Source organism: Sciurus vulgaris (assembly GCF_902686455.1).
Source record: "Sciurus vulgaris genome assembly, chromosome: 2".
NCBI classification, from domain to species: domain Eukaryota; kingdom Metazoa; phylum Chordata; class Mammalia; order Rodentia; family Sciuridae; genus Sciurus; species Sciurus vulgaris.
In genome coordinates this window covers 200403426-200420994 of record NC_136462.1, presented here as the reverse complement: position 1 = coordinate 200420994, position 17569 = coordinate 200403426, and positions in this window count along the sequence as shown.

The following is a 17569-nucleotide window of genomic DNA, read 5'->3' as shown; positions in this document are numbered from 1 at the left end:
TTACTTCCTTCCTGGCTATCCAAGGCCCACTAGCCGAGCCTCTCCCCAGCTCCATCTCAGATGCCCACATCTGGCACCCCAGAGTCTCTCGTTTCAAGGCTCTTGGGGTAGATTTAAAACATTTGTAAATCTTTTGACCTCCTCTGATACAAGGTGGAGTTGAATACCAACCCTGCCCTGCCCCCAGATCCAATGACCAGCTTCTGAAAAGCTCTAAGCCAGCAGTGCCGGAGGGACTTTCAAGGTGAGTCCTAAAAGGTGCTACAAATTCTGCCCAGCTGGCCCCACCTGTAAGCACTGTATCAGGCCATTAGGAAGCCCAGACCAGCCCTACAGAGAGACCACTCAGAGCAACCTGCACAGAGAGAAGCAGCCTGGCCGCCAGCAGCCAAGGCCAGCCACTGGGAACAGGTGAGAAGATTGGAGGCTCAGCCTTCAAGAACTCCAACTGAGGATTCATGTGTTTGGGCAATGACAGCACAATGCTATAACAGGGGTGGCTGGCACCGAGCAGGAGTTGACTTCTCACAGCGCTGGGGTCTTGGTATTTCGAGTCCCAGAGCCAGCAGGCTTGGCTCCTGGTGAGGGTCACCTTCTGCTTGCTTCTTCATGGCGCCCTCACAGAGTGGAAGGGGTGAGGGCACTAATACCACAGGGAGGGGCTCCACTCCATGACCTCATCACCTCCCAAAGCCCTCGCTGCCTCACGCCATCACCCTTGGGTTAGGAGTTCATCAGATAAACGTGAGAGGGACATTCAGGCCATAACAGGCCCATGAGTTCCTACCATGAGTGGGGCCACAGGCCACAGGCTTAGAGCCCTCAGCAGGCTGGGGACCAGCCAGAGTTTTGTAGTGTTGTTTTCATTGCACTTACTTTCATGTTTATCTTTTATTTGTGGAAAGTAATACTGACTTTCCTCATGTGGTAGAGATAGAAAATTCCTTTCTAAATTAATTTTCTTACATCAAAAAAGTAACCTGAATTAAAATATGAAAATTCGTCGTAAAGGTGATTGCAGATTAAGAAAAATCACGAAAGTGGTTTTCCCGTGACTTAAACCTGGAGAGTACAGATTTGAAGGGTGGGGGCTTTGAACTAGGTGGGGGCGGGGAGTGATTGTTTTGATAGCAACGTCCCTAAGGCAGAGGAGAATGGGCACCAGGAGGAAAGCCACATTGTTCTCGAGGATGACCTTCAGAGCCGGCGGAAATTAATAAGACACCTGGGACATATTTTGGCAAATTAGAGGTACAGAGGAACTTCACAATTCTAAACCAGGGATGGCTTTTGGTGACTTTCACTGTAGTGTGGAAAAAGGCCCAGAGGAAACAGACGGCCATCCCTCTCCACCTCGTCGATTGGGGATTCAGAGAACTGGCCCACTTCTGCCATGGCGGATCTACCTGGTGGGCTGTGGGCAGGGAAGCAGATGGTTCAGCCCCTGGGCAGCTCCCTCCTCCAGCTCTGCGTTTACTGAATTGTCAGCCATCACCTTGAAGCCACAGAGGAGGGTGCGGGCTGCTTTGGCACCTGGTGCCCACTCCCAGCCTATAGTAAAGACCTTCTTGGCTTCTTCTTTGAGGATCTGCCCACCCTTTGCCCACACAGCCGCAATTCGGGTGGGACCTCAGTGCCTCTGGAGTCTGGGATTTCACGGTAGGCTCGTGACTGACATTTAACCAGGGGACACATTCCGCCTTCCTGGCTGCTGGCTTAGCACCAAGGCTGAGCACATGACCAGATTGGGCCAATCAAAGTCAGTCTCAGGACTTGAGCTGCAACCCTTGAGAAAGAGGTTCTCTAATTACTAGAATTGTTGAGGGGAGAGGAAATATGGCCAAAACTACTGAGGGCCCCTTGCCATCCTGAGAGTAAGACCCTGGCTGAGGATGACCCGAGGATGGGAGAAGCGGGGTCAAGAGGTGCAGCCTGGCTTGGCCTCCTGATGCATCGTGTATAGCAGCTCATTATTTCGTTTGTTTAAGCTTTATGTGAGATTCCGTCCTTCCCACTGGAAAAGGGACTTTCAGAACACACCCCAATTCTCGTGGACTCCAGGCGAAGCTGCCTGCAAAGGAAACACAGTTCTCATGATTCGGCGGCCAGTCGGTAACACAGGGCTTAATCATTGTTTGGCTCAAAAAGTTTAAAGGAACCGACCTGCTATGGCAGAGCTATTCAGTGGATTCAAATTCATCTCTGCCTCATTCCAGGGACAGAGTTGGAAACCATCAGGTGGCGCTGCCCCTGGAGCTCGGATTCGCGTCCACGGTGGTTCCCGCTTTCGCCTGGGTGCGGTTCCTGGGTCATCACCTGTCCATCTCACTGTTCCACCGTCCCTGATGCAGAGGAGCCAGGACCTGGGTCCCTCCCGCAGAGGACACTGACGATGGCCTTTCCTCCCCACCGAAGCCCGCCGACATTCCTTGATCTCCTTCGCCGCATCTGCTGTCAAACATGCCCTAAGAGGAGCCAGACAGGAGGACCTTGTGAGCCCCCGCCAAGGGCATGGCTTGGTCACCATGTTTATTTTTCATCCACTTTTTCCAAGTCAGCAGATGTGCATCTGTTGCTTCAAGACAGCACCTCGCACTGATATTTTGATTCAAATCCCAGCCACGAAGACCGACCGCTGCAGTTGAGCTCAGCTAAGCATCCCCTCAAGTCGTCCTTTCATGTGCTTTATGACTCTTTTGAAGATTGTTTTCTCTTAAGTTTAGGGGATTTAAGGGGCAGAAACAATACATGACATAGTTTTCCATTACCCCAGAATTCTTCCTCCTGCCCACCCTGACCAGCAGACGCTCTGAACTTCCTCAGAAACAAGAACGATTAAGTGCTTTTCCACATTTCTCCTGTGTTAGCAATGCACCCCAGATCAGCACGTGGCTCACTATGAGTCACAGGAGGAGGCACCACACTCCAAATTCATTGCTTTAAAAATGACACTAATTGTAATGAAAGTTTCTGGTGAAATAAAGTGATCATGATGCATTCTGAGCTTAGGCTCTGCCAACTACCTGTCAAGGCCTAAAAGAAACCAGCTCACCCCAAAAAAAAACCTGGCAGCAAATCTAGCAATAATCATTCAAGAGAGTCCCCAAGTTTTTCCCTGCTTTCTGTTCTGGACAGTCACTGTTGGCTCTTCAGTATCTCGTCCCTGCATGTCTGGTGATGGACCTCCTCCTCCCCTGGAGAGCCACCCCCTCCGATCCTTTGCCCACACTGTTTGGGTGGGGCTCCAGGGCCAGGCCTGTGAATGTGGACTAACCAATTGGAGCATCAGATCACCTCTGAGATAGGCAAAATAGTGGTCCCCTAGAAGTGTCTGCGTCCTAAATCTTAGAACCTGTGAAAATGTCACCTTATGTGGCAGAAAGGACTTTGCAGCTGTGATGAAGGACCTTGAGATGCAAGATTTTACTGTATTATTCAGGGGGCCCCAATGTCATCACAAATGTCCTCATAAGAGACAGACTGGAGACTGGTCAGAGCAGGACATGTGACAACTAGGTGCAGGTCAGAGTGACAGGGACTCTCACCCAAGGAGAGCAGCGGCCATTGGAAACCAGAAAAGACACAGAAACAAATCCTCGCCCACAGCCTCCAGAAGGAACACGGTCCAGTCACCTGCTTACCAGACTTCTGACCTCCAGACTGTAAGATAATACATTTGTATTGTTTAAACTAGTTGGTGGTCATTTGTTAGAGCAGCAATGGGAAGTTAATACCTCCTTAAATGTGGTGATTGGTCCAGGGATAGGCCGCAGCCGTACGACCAAGTCCTGCCAGCCAGTGAGATCTGGTTGTGGGACTTAGAAGAGGGACCTTCTGCCTCCCCGTGGAGTTTCTGGGAGGAGCTGGGTGGGAGCCTGGAGACGTGAGCAGCCACTGAGGTCATGAGGTGAACAGACTGTCCCCAGTGGACCCGACACAGAGAGAAGACTTGGAAGGGAAAAGTGGGGAGGGAGGTGGGACCACGTCGGGAGTCCCTGGATGGGACATGGCTCTGCTGGACTGCCCCCGGTCGGCCAGTCCTTGCTCACACATTAAGTTTCTCCCACTTGCACTCAGAACCATCCTGACGTGGTTTTGATCTCAACCTGTCGTGACACCGGTTGTAGAGAAAGCCGTGCTGGGTGCAGGTGCCACACACAGTGGCTGCCCTGATGGCCGTCCTCAGGGAGACAGCAAAGCAGCCGTGCATTGTGAGAAGAGCTACCCACACGAGTACTTGAAGTATGTCGAGAAAGTCTGAGGTTCTACATTTCTAGCAGGTAAGACAAAAACTTGTCCAAAATCCTCATCTTGTGGGGGTAGAAACGACACAGGAGCTTGGGGACAGGGTCTCCCTGAGCCCTGGAGCCATTGTTCCGTGCCCATCGGACGCGGTGCTCACCAGAGCCTGGAGGCTGCCTGGCAGGAGCGACAGGCCTGGACAGGGCCGTCACCTGATGCAAGGGCACGGAGAATCCACCTCCCATCAGCATCGACCCTGGGGAATCGTCTTGAGATTTGCTTTTGGAATTTCTGGCCTGTGTTTGGTGCCCATTTTCCTCAGCAATGCCTCCAGTGTCTCTCCCCACCCTGCAGAGAGCCCCCCAGACAACGTGCCTCCCTGCAGAGGCGCACAGACCCACCCTCCTCTCAACTTATCTCAAAGAGCATGTGTGCGTTTTAACCGGCACCGCCAGTGCCTCGGCTCAAGGTGGAAATGAATGTCAGGCATCCAAGCAGATTCGTGGGAGGATGCTTTTGAGTAAGTTAAGTCAACATGCTACAAATGCACCTGCCTGTTTGACCTCCTTGAAGTAGCCTTGACTGTTATCAGAGGAATTTTTCACTAACTGCATCTTCGTAACGTTCCTCTGGCAGTGGGTTCCTGAGGTCACCAAATGTGACCGTTGACTAGATTTGGAAAGTTGACTTCAGCAGCTATTGAACACCTTGCTCTGTTTGCAGGAAAAAAAAAAAAAAAAAAAAAAAAAAAACCAAAAACGTACATCCATTCAAGCACTTCTCCATTCCTACCACACAGAATGGAATCCTGCCTAAAGCCACTTCAGAGGCCAGTTCAAACGCTGCCCCTTCTAGCAAGTTCTACCTGATTTGCCTGTTTCAAAGGAATATGTCATGACCCTCATCACTGCTCAAACATTTAGACGTGGGGCAAAGCATAATGGTAATGCTGGTGGCCTTTGAAGTCAACCAGACTTGGATTCAAATCTTCACCCCCGCCCCAGCTTGCCGAGCTGTGCGACCCTGGCCAAGGCCTCACCTCTCTCGGTTTTTGCATCTGTGAAATGGGAGTAATGGTAGTTATGTACCTAGGAGGGTGGTTTGCAGACTAAATGAGAGATGTAGCATTGAATGTAGGACCTGAAACAAAACAAGCATTTGATCGATGTCACCCAGCAATGGTGGCAGCTGCACTCGTCACAGCGGTGTGCTGACGTTTTCCTCCCTGTAGGTTGGAAGTCCTCTCAGGGAGGTGTGTTAGTCACCCATTGCCACAACCGTGGGCACTGCAAACACCCCTCAGATCACATGGTCGACAAGGCACCTGCTGGCTGGGCAGCCCTGTGATGTCCCGGGCTCACTCACCCGTCTGGGGATTGGCTGCCGGAGGATCCAGGGTGGCCTTGATAGAGTGAAGGATGCTCTGCTCCGTGTCTCCCTCATTATCCAGGAGGCCAGTCAGGATGTCCTTCCCATGGCAGTAGAAGGGACTCCAGAGTCAGAAAGTCCCATGAACGGCCCCTTCATAAGCCTGTCTGAGTGCCATGTCTGTGGCCATCATTTGACCCAGCCCTTGTGACTCAAGAGGGCACACAGGTCATGAGGTAAAGGGCAGGGAAAGGGAGGCTTGAAGAATTGGGACCACTTGTAATCCAGCACAGGTGGGAAGAGGTCCTACAACATGCCTAAAATGAACTCAAAGAATCCATTCGTAAATAAATGTTGGCGGAGTCAAACATGAACTTGCACTCCACACCTAAATTGCTGGTCTCAAACTTCAGAGTCTATGGTTAAAACGGAGGCATTTATGGAGTCCTTAGGTGATTTCGTGTTGTTGAAGTCGGTGGGTTCCCTCATCCAAACAGCTACCTTTATCTCCTTACATTGGATCTATTCAAACTTGTGTTCCCAGGATAGGAGCGAAAAGATACTGAACGTGTCCACCTCCCTCCTTTCCTCCGCGCTAGGTCTCCCTCACACCTGGTGGGCGGCTCGGACTCGGAAGAGAGGCAAGGAAAGGAACGGCCACAGGGGCCTGGAAGCCATCTGGATGCAGGAGGGGCGGGGGAGCACCACCTGGAAGCGCCAGCCTGACCTCCTGCTCAAACATGGACTGGACACCGGATTCCAGAATTTCTCAAGCAGTGGCACAAGCATTTTTGTCTTCTGAAAGAAATTTCACAATCGGGTTTTTAATGAGCTCCACATTTTCTCGTGTGAAAACAATTTCCTTCAAAAAGACTAGAGGAACCACCTCAGCAGGATGCAAGTCAAACAAAGGAGTAATGCAAAAGAGTCGGGAAGTCATAACTCAAGTTCAGAAGCCCAGGGAGGGCAGGGTCTGACCTGATACCTTCTCAGGGACGCGGAGCACTGAGACAGCAATCTCCTGCCGGAGCACAGTGATGGATCGGGGAGGAAATGGAAGTGTTTTTTTTTTTTTTTTTTCTTTAAACCTTAGGATTAGACTTAGTTTGCAGAGATGTCAGATGGAGTCTCCATGAAAATATATCTGAAGGGGTCCTACATTTGCCCCTTTATTTGTTCACTATTCACTGAGCACCTCCTGGAGCTGAGCACTGTTCTAGATACTGAGACTCAGCAAGATGGCGCCTCTGTGCCTATGGCCACAAAGACAAGAAGACAAAGTGAATGAAGAGTCAACATGGTGGCAGGTCTGGGTAAGGAGAGAGACAGGAACGAAGGGGTCGAAGAAGCCCAGCAGGCCGGGAGGGCACCAGTCCGAATGCCATTTGAATGGAGACCCCAAGAGGTGAGAGAGGAGGCCACACCCAGAGAGCATTCCTGACTAGGGCCCTCACCGGATGTGTGTGGGACACCCCAATCCTTACGTCCGAGCATTTTCAGACATGGGGTGCTTGCAGCATCACTGTGTGTGAAATAGCGTGCCGTGCTCATGTGGCTGCCCCCGCCCTTCCTAGGGTCATTGTTTCAACAGAAGCAGTGAAGATACAAAACAAGTTAGATTACAAATGCACAGCCTTTACCATAGCCCCCGCACATCACCTTTTCCCTCCTGGGAAAGGTGCCTCCTGGGTTCATCCCCTCCTCTCGCTCTCCAGCCATCTCAACAGTTCTCAGCAGCTCTGTGCCCTGGTTAGCCTGACCAGCCTCTCTCCCTGCTGTGGTCACCACGGTCCAAGTCCTGGTGACACTTGTGATGAGCAAGTTCTAAGCCTCTCCTCACTGCTGTGAGCCAGTGATTCCGTCCTGCCAGCCGCTGCGGCGGAGGTGCTGCCAGGGACCACTCAAGACTCGGAAAGAGGAACCCATCAATCACCAGCAACTCCCAGCACTGTGCCCGGCCCCAGGGGCATACTGAAGTGTGACATACTCTTTGCACTTTAAAAGCCTGTGTGTTGCCAGGCTAATAAAGGGAAAGGCAGGGGGTTGTCAGAGAACAATGCAAGACAGAGGCACCATTCAGGGGAGGAAAAGCCCATGCTCATGGCAGTGCTAGGACCCTGGGACCTTCCACTGCTGTCGCTCACTCCTGCCCCAGGACTCCTGCCCTACCTGGGCATTTGCCCTACCACTACCCACTCTCTGTTTATCTTTTACTCGATGACGTTTTGTCTTGAAGTTTTTGCCATAGGAAGAGACAGTAGCAGTTACACAGGTGGAAGCCAGGCTCATGTGGGGTAAATAGAAAGTAATCATAAAATTAAAGGTAGTGAAAACACGCAGACCATCATCAGCCATCTACCTGGATACTTTTGTCTGCCAAAAACTCTCAGCTCTTGACTGAAATTCTCCTTTTTTGCTTGGAGGGTTAGAGACACGGTGTTCACAGAGGGAGACTGTCCCCGCGGTGACCAGGACAGGAGAGAGTGGCTGGGACTTCACAGGCTGCAGTGCCGGGTAAGGCCCACACGCCTGGGGCAGACGCCATGTGCCACTCTGAGCACGCCTGCAGGGCAGCTGTGAGAGAGGGCTCAGCGCACAGCCTGGCTTCAGATGCCACTCCAGTGTGGGCTGGGAGCACATGGCTTTGCTCTCCAAGTCACAGCTTCTTCCTAGGAATAGGGTCACAATAACGACACCCTCGCTGGTTCACAGCATTGTTGGGAGGATTTTGTGTATGAATGTATACACCTCAGAATATCTGTACAAACATAAGCTGCCATTTTTGATACAATGACTATGGTAACGGTGCTAACGATCGAGTGGAGGGCTCTCACTTCATTCGTTTTTATCCACAAATTCTTAGGAGTTGCTCCTTGGCGTCGGTGAGAGCGTGATTAGACATTGTCTCTGCCTTGGAAGAGCTTAGACTTTAGCCGGAAGGCAGCATTCGTCAGCCAAAGCAAAATGACAAAGGTGCCAATGGCTGGAAGGCCAAGTCCAGGGACTAAGGATGACCCAACCTACTCAGAGAAGCCCTGACAAGTTCACCTGGTGCCGAAAGATGGAGCGAGCCAGGAAGAGGGAACATCCTGCCTTGCAAGTGAGCAGGGCTGAGCAGCCAAGGGAGAGCAGCCCCAGACGCAAGGCTTTCCAGTGGGGCTGCCTCCAGGCAGGTCTCAGGCTGGGCTCTCCACCCAGCGCCCTTCCACTCTGGGCGAAGGCCAGGCGAGACTCACCAGATGAGGGTGTGGCCGTGCAGGCCTGCCTTGTGCTGATTCCAAAGGGCTGTCTGGGTGTGCCTCGCAGTTGCCCCAGTGAAGTGCCACCAGCCCTGTTCCCATCACCCAGGGGACATCACTCCTCAAGCAAGCGCTCCCTGCTGACCTGCTGGCTACAGCAGCAGAGCTGCCCTCGGGCTCCACGGACACCCTGTGTATCTACAGCTACTAGTTTGACTAAATTAATCAATAAATCCGTCCTTTTGCCAAGTCGAAAAACTATTTACTATGTTAAAATCTGCTTCAAGGAGACTGGAGGCATCTGCAGGCAGCCCTAGAAGACAGTCTCCTCCAAACCATCTCAAAGAAGTCGACTTTGGCTCTGGACAGAGCTCTGAGGAGCAGCTTTCCACCTGAGAGCTCCTGAGGGTGACGTCAGCATTGAAAGCAGTGGCTGACCTTCCCTTCTCCGCGAGGCGGGGACAGTGGGCTTCTGCCAAGGCATAGAGGAGTCATAACCCGATTCCACTAAGCGCGCCTGTGCTTCATCCCATGTCACTTCATGTCCGCCCCACGGGGTAGGGACTTTTATGACCCCTGTCACTGTCTTGGAAACTGAGGCACGGGAATTAAGTCATAAAGTTAATGAAATGCTGGGGCCAGGACTGGGGTCTGCCTGATGCCAAATCCAGCCATTTCATGCCTTTCTCATATGTCCTCCTCCATGGTCACACAGCTTTGTCCTGCCATGTCCCCTCTGATGGGAGGGGAGATCCAAGAGCGTCAGGTGCATGACACTGTCACCTTCATGTCCCCAGCATCTTACAGCACCTGTAGGTGTTGGCACTCAATCGAAGTTCTTCAAATGAGTCTGCCGAACTGAGCCAGGAGTGGTTGGGGGCAAGACGCACTCTAAGGCCTTGGTGCCTCTTCGGTGGAAGGGAATCCATCCCCTCCTGTAGGTAGGAGAACTCTGGCCCTGGGGACCTGCATCCCTCTCTCCACCTGGAGCTGACTCATCACAGGCACCACCTCAGGAGCAAAGGCCAGGACCATTCGGGTGGGATCAGGAAGACTCCTGGCAATGCTGCAATGATGTCAGGGTCTCTTGTCACCCTCCCTGCTACTGCCCCCAAGTGCATCTGCTCAGAAGCAAGGCAGACCTCCCAGAGAGCAGCCCCACACCCCAGGAGCTGAGGGCACAGCCACAGTAGCTGGCATCTCTGGGCTCCTCAACCTCCTGCAGCCTGAGGCTTCCTAGGAGCCGGGCGGGAGCGTGAAGCTTGGCTCTCGAGCACACTCACTCCCTTGGTGAATGGCTGGGGGATTTGGCACTCTGGTTCTTGTGGAACTCTGGACTCATTCATTCACTCACACGTGAGCTCAACGCAGGTGCCGGGCAACGGTCTCCCAACATGGCGCCGTATGGCCTTAGCCCTCAGTTGTCTCCTACTTGTGAGAACGAACAGGGTGATCAGGCCCATGGCATTGTGGGGAGGGGTCCTGTTCCTGGAGAGGAGAAGAAAGAGAAGACGAACAGAGAAACTGGGAGGGGGCAGGGGGTGAAAGCAAGTGGCAGGTGCATGACCTCAACAGACCCTACAGCCAGAGTCCAGGGGAGTTTGCAGGTGACAGGGGCAAAGGAAAACCAGGTAGAAGGCAAGATGGGACACCCGGGTCCTTGAAAAAGAATCCCCAGTCAGAAGAGGAAAGAGCACAGTCCAGTGAGGGAGCAGAGGCCCCGCCAGCCCCCAAGCGCCTCCAGGACACATGAAAAGCTCCGCGATTGTTGAGCTGACGCCTCAGACCATCTCTTCCTCTGTGCACCAAGTCCAGGGAAAGACAGCGCTCTCCTGCTTCCCATTCACTCAGTGGAGACACCATGAGCCAGGCACTCAAGCCACGAGGGAGCTGGCCCCAGCCTTCCAGCTGCTTGCAGTCCTAGTGGGGAACACAGACAGCAAACCTGCAAGTGACATGGAAGACGAAGCCATGAGCTGTGACGGCGTGACAAAGGAAGGGACAGGTGAGGCAGTGGAGAGCCACTGGGGGAGGCCATCTACCTTGGTGGTCAGCAGAGATCTCCCTCAGCAGCAGATATTCCAGCAGATCCAGCACATGGGAAGGAGCCAGGCATCCAGGAGAGGTGTTCCCAGCAAAGGAGACAGCAAGGGCAGAGACCCAGCAGGGGCAAATCAAGCTCAGCAGTGAGACAGAAAGAGGGGCAGAAGGTGAAAGCTAATGTCAGTGTTTGGGGCCACCATAACTAAGTACCACAGAATCAGTACTTGAAGACAGAAACTTGCTCTCTCACAGCTGGAACCCTGAAGCCCAGGATTCAGCAGGACTGCACTTGCTCTGAAGGTCCTAGGGGAGAAGGCTGGCCATTCCAGGTGTGGGCCAGTATCACTCTGGGCTCCCGTCCCCACCGTCCTTTCTCTCCCCTTTTCTTGTAAGAATATTTGTCTCTGGGTTTAAGACCCACTCTAATCCAGATTGATTTTATCTCTTTACTGAACTACATCTGCAAAGGTAGTTTTTCCAAATAAGGCCACGTTTATAGGTTCCTGGTGGACATATTTCTGGGGAGACTACCATTCAATTCACTACGGCCTTCTGGCTCCCCCAAATTCATGGTCATCTCGGGTACAAAACACATTCACCCATGCCAGCATCCCCAAAGCCTCAAACCATTACAGCATCAACATTATGTCCCAAATCTCATCCAAATACCATCATAAATCTCGTGCCCCTGGGTGTCATTCATCCTGGACCAAACTTTCCTCTAGCTGTGGACTTGCAAACCTAGAAAACAAAGTATCCGCTTCCAAAATACAACAAAGGAGGCAAAGATAGACAGCAGCAATCCAAAGGGGAAACACCCGTGCTAAGGATTTCTAAGTCCCCAGGGAACTTAGAAATCCAGTAGGGTGGATTCTGTTAGGTTTAAAGGCCTGCAGACAATCCTCTGGTTTGGGGCTCCACCCTAAGGGCCAGGGCTGGTCCTCCTGGCTCTCAGTTCCACCTCCTCAGCCCTCTGTGGGCGTGGAGAATGGACTGTATCGATGGAGAACAAACACAGAAAGCCACTTGAGTTGCCCATGTAGACCAAACAGCAGCTGGCAGAGGTGTGTATGTGGGGGGGTGCTGTGGCAGGAACAAAGGACCGTGGTCAGATAAGATTCAAAACCTATTTAAGGGGCGGAGCCAACTGGGTTTTGTGATGGATTGATGCCGGGAGGCAGAGAGGAGTGTTAGAAAGTAATCGAAATGCCTTCTAGGATTTAGGGTGGAGAGTTGTGGGTCAAGCATGTGAGAAGCGTTTTCAAGTGAACGTTTGTGTGAGTGCAGGGAATCTGCCACATTCTTATGGCCACTGTCACTACAGAGTAAGCAAGGGTAAGCAAGGTCAGAAGGTTATGTCCCAAAGGCCTTTCCCCAGCACTCAACCACTTCCTCTCTTTTATTCTGACCTTCTCCACTTCAAACGCAGAGCCCAGTTCGCATAGAAGAGCTTCAGGGATAAAGAGAGCTAGTTTGGGAGGCCTAGCCCATCGCCCAGGTGCTCCCTCCAGCTGCTGCAGACGGCTGCACCCTCCTGGCACCCACTCCCTGGAAATGCCATTCCAGCCCCCAGATGGGCTGGGCATTGGTTAGGAACATCAAGCCACTCGTCTCTAGTCACATGTCATCATGCTTTGAAGTCATCTTAACATACACTGACTTCCTGCTCGGAACTGATTGAATCCAAAGGAAGTAAAAATTGAATCCTTCAGAAGAATAGATGATTGTGAAAGTGCACAAATGGTGCACACTCCCCACACTTGGAGGGGCCTGGGGTGGCTTTGAGCTGCCTACTCTGCTACAGATTTTAAGAAAAGCCGTGAGATGCTGGGCTCTACCCTCCTCTAATTCTTGCTCTGATTTTTCACAAAGTCTTTCAGTAAGGAAAGCCCGATGGCATGAGTGGTCTTGATGGGCTTCCTCAGCTCAACGTTAACAAGGCACACTGAAATGATGCTTCCTTCCTGGGAGCCAGGCATCCACACCCACTATCAACCATGCAGAGCCATGAGGAAGGGCACTTTATCCCCGGCTTACAGATGTGGAAGCTGAGGCTCAGAAGGGCCCCACGACTTGATCACCTGGGTCTCAAGACGTTCCCTCGGGCACCCTTAGAGGTAAGTTCCACTCCGAGCTGCAGAATATGCTCACCTGGCAAGAACATGGGACCAGGGGCAAGCTGAGGCTAAAATCTGTACCGATCCAGAGTTTAGACTGGAAGGAGAATAAAGATCCAGAAAATGGGACCAAAAGAGAGAATTCTACTGTGATCCAACCCCACTGGGTCACTGCTCCCCCTGACAATGGGGCTTACATATCCGGTACCAGTGGCCACGCCTGTTTTCCTGTTGAGAAGTGAGCAGTGGGCCCAGCACCACCAAGCTGCTCACTTGCTCTAGGAGGAGATGGAAGAACAGAGTCATTACAGTGGAGTTGGACCTTCAAATTCCTGGTTCCATATCCACAGGTTCAACCAAACATAGATGAAAAATATTTTGGGAAAAAAAATGCATCCATGCTGAACATATACAGGCTCTTTTCCCGTCGTTGTTCCCTAAGCAATAGAGTGTAATGGATTTTTATGCAGCATTTATGTTGTAACAGGTATCATACATCATCTAGAGAGAATTTAATGTATATAGGAGGATAAATTACATAAGTATATGCAAATACACATAGTTTTATATAAGGGACTTGGACATCCAGAGTTTGGTGGTCTCAGAGGTGAGGGGAGTCTTGGAGCCAATCTTTGTAGGTACTCATAGTTTGCCTGCGATGTGCCCGGGGTGGCAAATACCAAATAGGAATCGATGTAAACTCACTTAACAGGTCACATGAGTCAATAAGACCTGCCTGATTACATTGATCAGATTAATCCTAGCAAATGAAAAAGAAAGCCCCTAGGTGACACCAAGATACAAAGTAATGAGAAAATCTGGGCACCGTTCTCAAAGTGTTTTAATATAGTGGAGCAATTAGACAGGCACAGAAATGATGCAGACTCCGTGAAAACATTGCAAATCCAAAGAATGCCTGAGTACCACAAAAGTGGCTAATAGCAAACCAAAAACTAAGCCCTCACATAGCTGGGCAAATTATTTTCAACAAGGTACCCAGATCATTCCATGGGAAAAGGACAGTCTTTTCAAAACATTGGGCTGGGTCTCCAGGTGCAAAAGAATGAAACTGGACCTTTACTAATACTACATACAAAAAGTAACTCAAATGGATTGGAGACTTGAACATAAGAGCTAAAACTATAAACTCTTAAAAGAAAACACAGGGAGAGCTTCACAACATGGATCTGGCAGTGACTTCCTGATTATAGTACCAAAAACAGGTGAAAAAGCAAATGGCAACTTGACCTTCATCAGAATTAAATATATCTATGCATCGTAGACACTATCCCCAGAGTAACATGGCAGAGCCCAAAATGGGAGTGAGTGTTTGCAGGTCAGTTATCTGCCAAGGGATTAATATCCAGAATACACAAAGAACTCCTGAAACCCACCAACAGCTGCAAACACCTGGAATAGACTTTTCTTTGAAGATATACAAGTGGCCAATAAACACGAGACGATGCCCAATATTACTAAGCATTAGGAAGATGCAAATCAGAACCACAATGAAATATCCCTTCCTATCCTTCATGCAGAAGAAGGAAAGCCAGAAGGAAGGGAGGGAGGGAGGAATGGAGGGAAAAAAAGTGTGGGTGAGGATCTGCATAAGCTGGAGCCCTCATGCACAGCTAGCTGGTAGGACGTACAAGGTGTGGCTACTGTGGGTAACAGTCTACTAGTTCCTTAGAAAAATAAAAATAGAATTGTCCAGTGGTGCAGCAGTTCCACTTCTGACTGTAAACCCCAAAGCTCTGAGGGACATGCACCCATGTTTATAATAACATTCTTCCTCCAGAGCCCAAAGGTAGAAGCAACCCAATGTCCCTGGACAGGGGTATGAACCAAATGTGCCACACGCATAAAATACCACAAAGGAGATTCTGGCATAAGCAGACCTCAGGTGCAATAGCCAGTCCCAAAAGGACAAGTACTGTATGGCTCCACTCACAGGAGGCACCGAGAGCAAATTCGTAGCGACAGAAAGGAGCCTGGTGGGTGTCAGGTGCTGAGGCGGGAGGAGAAAGGGAAGCTGGCGCTTAATGGAGACAGAGTTTCAGATGAAAATCTCTGGGGGGAACAACAGTGGGGGTGGACTCAATGCTGCTGCTCTGCTCGCTTGGAAATGGCTCCGTGATAAGGTCTGCGTTTCCTGCGTTTTATCACATTTTTACAATTTTAAAAACCGAAGTTTTAAAAGGAGGGGAGTGGGAAGCTCTCCATTTCTCAAAACAAAAAAAGAAAAAATTCTGAATGGCGGTGATGGCTGAGGTGGTTTTTAATGGTCCAGAGCCAGATGGCGTCCAGGGAAGTTCTGTGAGCCTTGAAATAAGACAGCAACTCATGACTTCCTCCCCACAAGGCGTAAGTGGTTGGTGGTGAGCTGCTCAAAATCTTCCTCCCACTGTCTCGAAAGGGGAGGGGAGACTGAGCTGTGACCCCAGGTATGCCCCTGACATTCCACCCTTGTTCCTTTTGCCAGCTGAGCCCAGAGGCTCTTGGAATCTGGTCCGTGTGCTGTTTGATGAATGTGGCAGAGCGGCTGCAGGGTCTCCAATGGAGTTTCAGGAAGGGATGAGGCAGGAGTTTTGCAAATGAGGAAAGTCTCCTTCAAGTGCAATAGAAGTTCCAAAACTCTTAAAAATAGGAGGAAGGGGAAAGCCAAGAGGTCCTCGGTTAGTAAACGGGAGGGCACACCTGGTGCCAACTCCTTTTCCTCCATCCAGTGCTGCTCAGTGGCCTTGGTTCTCCATGAACTGGAAGCAGAGACAGTGCAGGGTGACTGTGGTCCTCACTATCAAACACATGGAATTTCGGTACAGAATAAATTCACTCTTTGGGAACATTGACACGGAGTCAGATTGGCCTCGCGGGTGTAGTGAGGCTGATCTCCTGGGGGCCAGTCTCTGTGCTGACAGAAGATACTACCAGTCCATCCTCACCTTCGGAAGGAAAAGGCACTTGTAACAACTCATAACTGCGGTTCTTTCAACAGTTTCCACATCCTTTTGGAGGGGGATTACCGAAATAATAATTTTTAAGCTTTTCTGTCCTTTCAACAGAAGCAAGCTCTCTTTGACCAGGTTCTGTCTCTTGAGGGGAATTATAATTTTAAACACCAATAGATACATGCATGAAGACTTCCATCCCAACTTGGATTTTATTTGCCCAAGTTGTGAGACCCTGACCCATAGGACCATATGTTTTAGGGTGTCAGAGAGTCAGACAACAAACCCTTACTAAGCAAGTGTTTGCACCCCAGGCTCTGTGCACACTAGCCAGAGGGAGTTCTAGGCTACAAGAGACTAAACCCCAGTCTCCGGGGCTCTGCAGAACAGCAAGGCCACTGGCCTCACTAACTCCCATGCATGGCGGCAGCCTCCATGAGCCAACCATAGCTTGGGTGCTCATGTGCACTCTGCTGGGACTACCGCCATACCTGCAAACCAAAACTCAGGTGCATCTCCAGTCTGTGCGCACCGTCCTTCTGAGGAAGAAGGTGCCCCAGGCAGAGAACTCCCATCACGTCAACAGATGGGGAGGACACAATGTGTTGGGGCTCCTTGCTTTTCTGTTGTCTTGTAGACCATTTCTAGGACTGGTGAATATTCCTCTGGGGTGTGAACTTGTCCCTGAAAACGCGTGGCAAATACAGATTCACTCTAAACACTGCATAATTTAAAACTCCCGGTGCTAAAGCACATGCACATGCAAAATGATCCTCTTTCTAGATGTTTCCTGCAGACCCGCTGATCAGCACAGCTCTGGGAGGGTGTCTGGTGTGCTTTCAACCGTTTCTAAGTCCTAAGAGTCCAAGCCAAGCATAGTGCTAAGCTAGCGTTTTCCTCTCATCTCCTGGAAGAAAAAATAATTGGTTTTTCCTAATATCTTTTTTCACTGTGGTCCCAAATATGCCAAGAGCTCTTCAACAATCAGGAAATGGGACTAAAACGTTCAGAGCATTACAAAGAGCAAGAGTGGGCATCATGGCTGCTCCTCACCAAACAAATGAAAGGCCTCTGAGCTGGAGTAAGGACCCAGGAGATAAAACACAGACACGTTCCCCACTGGGGTCCCACCAGGGGGACACTTCGACTTAGGCATTCAGCGGGTACTGTACTTCAAGTACCCAGAGGGTCATTCTGTTTCCACTTCAGTACAATATCCAAAAAGTCCCGTGAGCTCTTTGACACCTTCCTATAAAACAGTCTCTGTGTCCGATGGCTTTGCTCCGCAGGAGGCTTTGTCAGAGCTGGGAGCACACTCCAGTCAGGCTGAGCTGAGCAAGGAAGTTCTGGGGGTTCAGGGTGTCCAGTGCGTCCTCCAGGTCTGACAGTGGTCTTCAGCTCCCCATGCACTTCCCAGGGTGTCAGCCCATCACAAGTCCAGGCGCATCTGTATGGGGCACTTTGAAACTATAGAGTTTGCTAGTTTGGAACAAAGTCACTGAACTGTTTCCTGGGAGGTTTCAGCAGGGAACAAGGAGGACATGGTGGACCCACGCTTCAGAGAGTCACTGACCATGCTGCATCTTGGTTGGGGAGGGCGGTCGTTTAAGAA